Raw genomic sequence first — 8,153 nt, 5'->3', positions numbered from 1 at the left:
GAATGTTTGTTGTATTTATTGATCTTTTGCTAATTGTTCCTTCTCCTTCGTCCATTTTCTATTAGATTCTGCCTTTTTCTTGTTAGTTTATGAGTTCAATATATATTTCTCTTATCATATTTTGATATTATGTTTCATAATATTTTTTCAAGTCCAATCTTGTCTATTAACTTGATTATAACTTTTGCCAGGCAAAGATTTTAAACTTTTTTTTTGGATAAATATAACCTCCTTTCTTTCTCTTCCTTCCTTCCTTCCTTCCTTCCTTCCTTCCTTCCTTCCTTCCTTCCTTCCTTCCTTCTTTAGTGAAAGTGTGAGCAGGGGAGGGGGCAGAGGGTGAGGGAGAGAGAGAATCTTAAGCAGGCTCCATGTGTGGAGCCTGATGTGGGGCTTGATCTTAAGATCATGAATCATGACCTGAGCTGAAATCAAGAGTCAGAAACTTAACCAATGGAGCCACCCAGGTGCCACTCTTTTTCCTTTTTTAGATTCTGGATTTCCTCTCTTGGTTAAGAATGTTTCCCCAGCCAAACTTTGCATAGAGTGTCTTTTTTGCATTTTTGTTTTTACAAATTTTATTATAATATTTTAAATATATTTTAAACATAAGAGATAAGTACCAACTTTTTATATTTTTTCAGACATGATCATTTTCAAGTACAACTTATTAAACAAACAACCTTTTTATATTGTATTGAAATGTCAGTTTTGTCATTGTGTTAGTTTTTTATTGCTGCATAGCAAATTACTAAAAACTTACCAGCTTAAATAATGCATATTTATTATGTCAAAGTTTCTGTGAGTCAGGAGTCCAGGCATAAATTAGCTACTATTCTGCTTAGGGTGTCATCAGGCTGCAATCAATGTGTCAGCTGGGGCCTTGATGTCATTTGTGGCATGGAATCCTTCTCTATGCTCACTGGTTTAAAGCAGAATTTAATTCTTTGTAAGACAGGGGTCACCATTTTCTTGCTAGCTGTCACCTGGGGGTTGTTCTAAACTTCTAAAAGCCATTCTCAGGTTCTTGACATGTGGCCTCCTCGATAAGCAGTTGCCAACATGTCTGATTGCTTCTTCCAGGGCAGCAAGATTATCTTTCCCACTTCCAATCTCTCCCAGCAGAGTAGTCCTGAAAGGGCAGACTCATAGATGATAATGTCCCCTTTGATTTTAACTCAACATCAACTGATTAAGAACTTTAGTTACATCTGCAAAGCCCCTTTCCCGTATAATGTAATCACGTCATGGGAATGGAATCTTGCCATTTTCACAAGTCCTGCTTATACTCAGTGGGAGGGGAATATACAGGGTATGTACATTTGGAGATTGAAAACTTGAGGGAGACCTTAGATTCTGCTACTATAGTCTTATTAAATTCCCTATCTGTAGATTCTTTCTTCTAGTCTAGTCATTTGTCTATCCTCCTGAGTACTATAAATTCAGTGTCATATTGGTTTGATTATAATGGTCTTATAGAATTTTCTGATCTCTCATAATTCAAATTACTCATTATCAAGTCATTTGTGCATCATTTCATGCTTTTCATGGCTGTTCTAATGATTTATTTTCTTTCTTGTTAACATTAAGATGACTTTTATCCATTTCCCAACAAAATGAAACAAAACTGTGAGGTTTTAATTTGAATTGCACTAAAAGTATATATTAATCCTCAGAAAAAATATATTTCACATCAGGGTGCCTGGGTGGGTCAGTCAATTAAGTGTACAACTCTTGATCTCAGCTCAGGTCTTGATCTCAGGGTCATGAGTTCAAACCCTGTATTGGTTTCTGTGCTGGGTATATAGCCTACTTAAAAAAAAACAATATATTATAAAATATACAAATATTTATATACAAAAATTTATATTTATATATATATACACATATATATTTATATTTATATATATACTCATTTATCTTTATACTGTATATCTTTCAACCTAAGAATAGAGGATATTTTAGAGTTGTTAGATACTGTTTATTACTCTTGAAAAAAGATTATAGAGATTTTAAAGGTCTTAATTTGTGTTTATTTTCTAGTTTCAATGGCAGTGTAACTTAATAGTTAAATATATGGAAGCTTTTTTACCTTGGGTGATTTCTTAACCCTTTTATGCCTTCATTTCCACATCTGAAATATAGGGGTGAAAATAATAGTACATTATTGTGCAGATTAATTAACTTAATATATGTAAATCATTTAAAATATTACCTGGCATATAGTCAACACTTTGTGTGCATGTAGGTGTTGTAAGCATGTTGGGTGTATTACGGTATCTTGTGATTTTATTTACATTTTCTGATAAACAATGAGGCTTAGAACTTTCTTTTTGGCTATTTGGAGTTTGGAAGGTGCCCATGCAAGTCTTTTGCTCATATTTCTATTGATCCTCTTTCATTATCATATTTCTCTGTGTTTTATATATCAGGATACCAGTAGTATGTCAGATATTTGTATTAGAAACTTTTTTCAATTTATTTGTTGGGCTTTTCACTCTTAATTTTTTCTTGGGGTGAATAAGACATCTTCGTTTCAATGTAATGCAACTTCCCAATTTTTCTCTTTATGGTTCATTCTGTCAATTTGATGTTTAAGAAATTTTCCCCTGTTGCAGGGACATAAAGTTTTTTTCTTTTGTTATCTTTTAGAAATTTTATTATTATACATTTGTAAATTAGGGCTATCATACATCTAAAATAGATTTGTCAAAATTCATTTTTTTTCCAAGTGATGACACCATTTATTGAAAAGATCCAATGCACTTCAAGATTACTTTTTTTTAAATAAATCAAGTATACATACATGGTTATACATACATACATATGTAGTTCTTTTCTTATACCTTCTGGTGTTCCATTGGTCTTCTTATCTAACACGGTAATAACTTTTAATATTTCTTGGTCTAGTAGTGTTAATCCTCCAGCTTTATTTTTTTCTTCAAAATTTTCTTGACTATTATTGGCCCATTTCATTTACATATAAAGTTTAGAATATCTGCTTGTTAATTTATACATCCAAACACATGTAAACATATGCATGTGCAACACACACATACAGAGATTTCTATGATGTTGGTTGTGATTACACTGAATTTATAGAACAATTGGAGAATAATTAACATCTTCATGATGTTTCAATCCATGAAAATAACATGCTTCTCCATTTGATTTTGGCCTTCATTACTGTCTCTTAGTAACATTTTATATTTTTTAGTAGAGGATTGCATAATTTTTGTTAAATTTATTGTCAACCATTTAATGTTTTTGACACTATTTATGAATGATATTGTTCTCAAGTTTTAAGTTTTGTTGCTAGCATAAGGAAATGTAAGCAATTACATGTTCTGTAAATAATAATAGTTTTCTTTCTTTCTTTTTTTTTTTTTTTTCTCTTGCCTTATTGTTCTGGTCAGTACCTCCAGAACATTTTGACATTGATATGGTAATAGCTGCCTTCCTTTCCTAATTCTGATTTCTGGGAGCAAATTTCAGTTTAAGATGGGTCTTTCTATTCTATTTGTGTGTATATTTCATGAGTTTTAATTTTATCAAATTATCTTTTTGTATCTAGCTAAGTGAGCACATTATATTTCTCCTTTATTCTGACTTTAAGTAGAAGACATGTGAACAACATCACCATTTATATATGTGGGAAGAGATAGATGTCATATGATACACTAGAGAACTCATGGGAAAGATCTTAAGGTTATTGTAGGTAGGTACAGTTTGACTTAGGCAGTGGTCAAAGGATAAGCCAAAAAGGAAAACACTGCTATCAAATAGTTGTGTTATAAAAATGGATAAAAGAAGTCCAAATTAAGTGTAGTGCAAATGCCTAAGAAAAAATATTCAAAGCTACAATAAGGATATTGGCATAAAGATCTTGAATTAAGGATATTGGCCCATGGTCTAAGTCAATAAAGACTAAATTCTTAAGTACTTAAACTCATAAGTGGTATATCAATCATTGAGCAGAGAAGCAGAGAAGTGATAGGGAGTAAAGGGTTTATTATAGGGATTTCGCATGATGCACTCGTGAGACCTGGGTAAGCAGTTTACTGTGGCTGTTATTTCCATGTATGTTTCTAGGTCTGTAGGCAGCCAGGGATGGCAGTGGAGCAGGCAGTATTAAAAAAGAGTCAGACCTGAAGGTGGGGAGAAACAAAGGCAAACTGAAACTTTCAATGATCACCTGGAAGAATAAGGTCAAACTGGAAACCTCATCTTATCTTTTTTTTCTGATTTTGATGACTGGGTGACCTGCCTGAAAAGCTAATGCCTTTCTTCATGAAGCTAAGCATGCCAGGAGTTAGAGAAACTAAAGAAATTCGGTCCAACTTCAATTCAGTCTGGGCTGGAGGAGACAAATCTCACCAAGGCAGACCAGGAGTAGGGCCACCAATTTTCCTGATCTCAGGACTGAAGAGTTTCCCAGGAGAAGGACTTATGGTGCAGAAACTAGGACAATCTCAGTTAAATCAGAAATGTTGATCACCCTTGCAGGAGACCCCCAATAATTTACTTGACCTGCACTAGATTTAATACTACACTGAATTTGCAAGTGTAAACGTGGCAGCTGCTTCACTTCCACCTTCCAAATCTCATGCAAATTTCTTACACGGTCTGTCCTACCAATACAGGGAAGGGAACTCTGGGAAGTGAAGTTCCAGTTTAGCTGAGTTTGCACAGTAATGTAACTAGAGGTAGCTGCTGAGAATTTTTCTGATTTGATTATATGTTTCAGAATAAACTATAATCTCCTTTACTAAGCAGTTTTGCTGTAGCAAATGCACAAAAATCCAACTCTTCCGAACTGTGAATATGTCTAATTCACTTACAGTGAGGCATAAGTGTTTTAGCCAAAACTGATAGTAACTTGTAAAGTATACATCGTAAAATCATGAGGTATGTAAAATAATTTAACATCCCCAAGTCCCTTTGAATGTATACTTTATTTTTAGATAAACTAATATAGTCTACAAATATCTCACTTCATCAAGTTCTCCTCCATTATTTGTAAGTATTTTTTTTATTTAGACACCACAAATAAATGGAAAGCCACCTCTGTGTTTCTGATACATAATAGACTATATCTCATCTTGTTCTCTGTGATTTTAAAAGCACCTAATGAATTTCCTTTAAGTTATGATTACATTAGTCACTCCTTATCCACAGTTTTGCGTTCTGTGGTTTCAGTGACCGTGGTCTTCTGTGATCCAGAAGCAGATGATTCTCCCCTGACATATGGTCAGAAGGTCTATAGTAGCTTAAAGCGATATCTGTATCTGCATCATTCACCACACTTCATCTCATCAGGTAGGCATCTTATTACCTCACATCATTATCAGAAGAAGGGTGAGTATAGCACAATAAGATATTTTGAGAGACTATATTCATCTAACTTTCATTACAGTATATTATTGTAGTTGTTCTATTTTATTATGAGGTATTATTGTTAATCTCTTACTGGGTCTAATTTATGAATTAAATTTTATCACAGGCATGTATTATTAGGAAAAATCATAGTACACATAGGGTTGGTACTATTGTGATTTTGGGCATCTAATGGGGTCTCAGAACATGTCTGTATAGAATATGAAGAAGCAGCCTACCTGTAAAAAAGAGATGCTGTGACCTTTTTATCTAAATAGAAGTGATACAGATGATGCATTTACACATATTTTAATTATTTATTGTTAACTGTACAAAATTGGAGGCCATTTTTAGGCAAATTAGGGCAATCAATAAATCACTGATGGGCTTGACTTTATAATTTTAACCTCCAAGCAATTCCTTTTCATTTTTTTAATATACTTTAACTTTTCACAATTTAATTACTATCAGATTAAAACATTCTCCTTTTGAAAACCAAGCCTTCATTTCTGGAGAATATAGAGGCCATTTCAGGCAAAATTGCTGGAGATTCAACTGTTCATTGTCATTAAACACTCCACCTGGTGCCATGAGACATAAATGGGAGTAGCCAGAGGAAAACTTAAGTGTAGTCTTTTAGCAAATTGAAGCTGCCAAACATATTTAGTTTTGAGAAGAAAACCTCATGAAAAAAAAAAAAGACTTACATAGCTGATTTCAGTGATTTGAAAGGTTTCTGTGTGGAAGATAATGGATTGTATTTTCTATATGATTCCAGAGAATAGAGGTAGAACTCATCAGGAGCTCCCAGTGAGTTCCTAATGACAAAATCCAGTGGCCATGGGAGGTTAAATTTCAAGTATCTATTTAACATGAGACATTTAAGATTGTTGACTTCCACCTTCTCTTAAAAATTTTCTTGTTTTCTCTTGCTTGAATGCCCCTGCCCATTTCTTTGCTTTTATAGCTCCTTTTCCTTTGCTTTAATCCTAAAGCTTGGATATTTCTGAAATCTCATCATTGTCTCTCTTCTGTTCCCTTCTGTATCCTACCCTTCCTTTTCCTTTTCTGCTATTCTTCTCTTACTATACTTCTGGCTTCTCATTTTCAGAACTTGAGCTACTTTCTTTTCCCTACTCTGGAAATCCAGTCCAGTATGATTTATTTTAAGAAGTTCTAGATCAATATATCCTACTAAGAATCTCTCTTCAGAATGTTCCAATGTAACTGAAAGCTCAATATCACTTATTTCGAACCTATTAACATCCCCTTTCCCAAATCCAGTTGTTTCTCTTATAGTTTGAATTTCTGGAACTGGTAGCATCATATGCCAAATCACCAAATCCAGAAATCAGGAAATGATCTCTTTTTCTCTTCTCGTATCATTATATTCAATTGATCAAGAATTCTTTATCTCTTGAATGCTTTATCTCTTCAACATGGCTTGCAACTGCTCTTTTCTATGTATGTAATGCCTCTGCAGCTGCCACAGTTTTGTTTTTCAATTATTTTTCAACCATTGCAAGTTTCCTGGTTAGCGTGCCTGAGTTCAAATTTTTCATATTCTCATTCATCCTCACCTGTATGTTAGATGGGATGTATTATAGAGGAAAATAAAGGAAGATGGGGTTGGAAAGTGTTGGGTAGTATTTAAATTTTGTAAAAGACTGGTAGGGTAAGTTTTCCTGAGAAGTTGATGTTTGAATCATGAATGGAAAGAGACCAGAGAGCATGCAATGAAGATATCTAGGGAATGAATATTTCAGACAGAGGAAACAGCAAGTCCAAAGGGCCTGAGATTGAAGCATGGGCGCCCTTGTTACCTGAAAGGAATGAGTTAAGAAGAAAATAATAAAAGATGAAGTTTGAAAGTTACTGAGAATATTTGGGGGGGGGGGCAATGATGTAGAACTTAGTCAAGCACACAAAAGATGATCAATTTTACTCCCAAACAAATGGGAAACCACTAAACACTACAAGCTGAGGAGTTAAATGATTTTAGGTTTTATAAGGATTATTCTAGGTGCTGTGTTGAGGAGGAGGAGGGGCTGGGTAAATGTTGTAAATAGAGAGGAAGATTTGGAAGAGATAAGAGTGAAGGTCAGTGGTACATGGAACCAGGGTGGTGTTATTGGAAATCTTGGGAAGTTACTGGAGTCTTAATAATTTGAAAAGAGAACCTAGCGGATTCCTCATAATAGATAAAGTGCCTGATAATTGTAATCTAGTGTTTTTTCTTTCTTTTTTTTTTTTTTTTAAATGCTGTCTTGACCTTGTTTTGATCCATTCCTTTCCTTGAGCAGCCACTTAAGTTCACCTCCTCAATCGCCTTCCTTATCAGGCTCCCACATTGCTGGTCACTGTACATTTATCTAAACTGCCCCAAGGCCAAGCTCTGGACACTCTGGGACAAGCCCTATTTAGAACCCAGCTTAACTGATTCAAATTAGCCACTCCTAAAAGTGTTCTCCCTTCCCTTCCATTGGACCCACAATAAAGATGCTTGCTTATGGCTTCCCTCCATTCCTCTGCTTTGTGACCCAACTCAGTACTTCTCTGAGTGGCCTTATGCCATTTCTCCCCAGGGACCTGGGAGCTGCAATAACAACAGCAGCAAAAGCAACACTGGAAATCTCTTTGCAGCTTCTGTCTCTCTTGATATGCCTCTGGCCTCACCAAACCTCCTTCAAGGTACCGTGGCTAAAACAAATAGACAATATACAGTCCATAAATATATTTACTGAATGAGCTATGCTTCCTGGAAAGGGCTCTAAAAATTT

The sequence above is a fragment of the Herpailurus yagouaroundi genome, unplaced genomic scaffold (genome assembly GCF_014898765.1).
Source record: "Herpailurus yagouaroundi ecotype Mexico unplaced genomic scaffold, PumYag 159, whole genome shotgun sequence".
NCBI lineage: Eukaryota > Metazoa > Chordata > Mammalia > Carnivora > Felidae > Herpailurus > Herpailurus yagouaroundi.
This window is presented reverse-complemented; position numbering follows the sequence as displayed.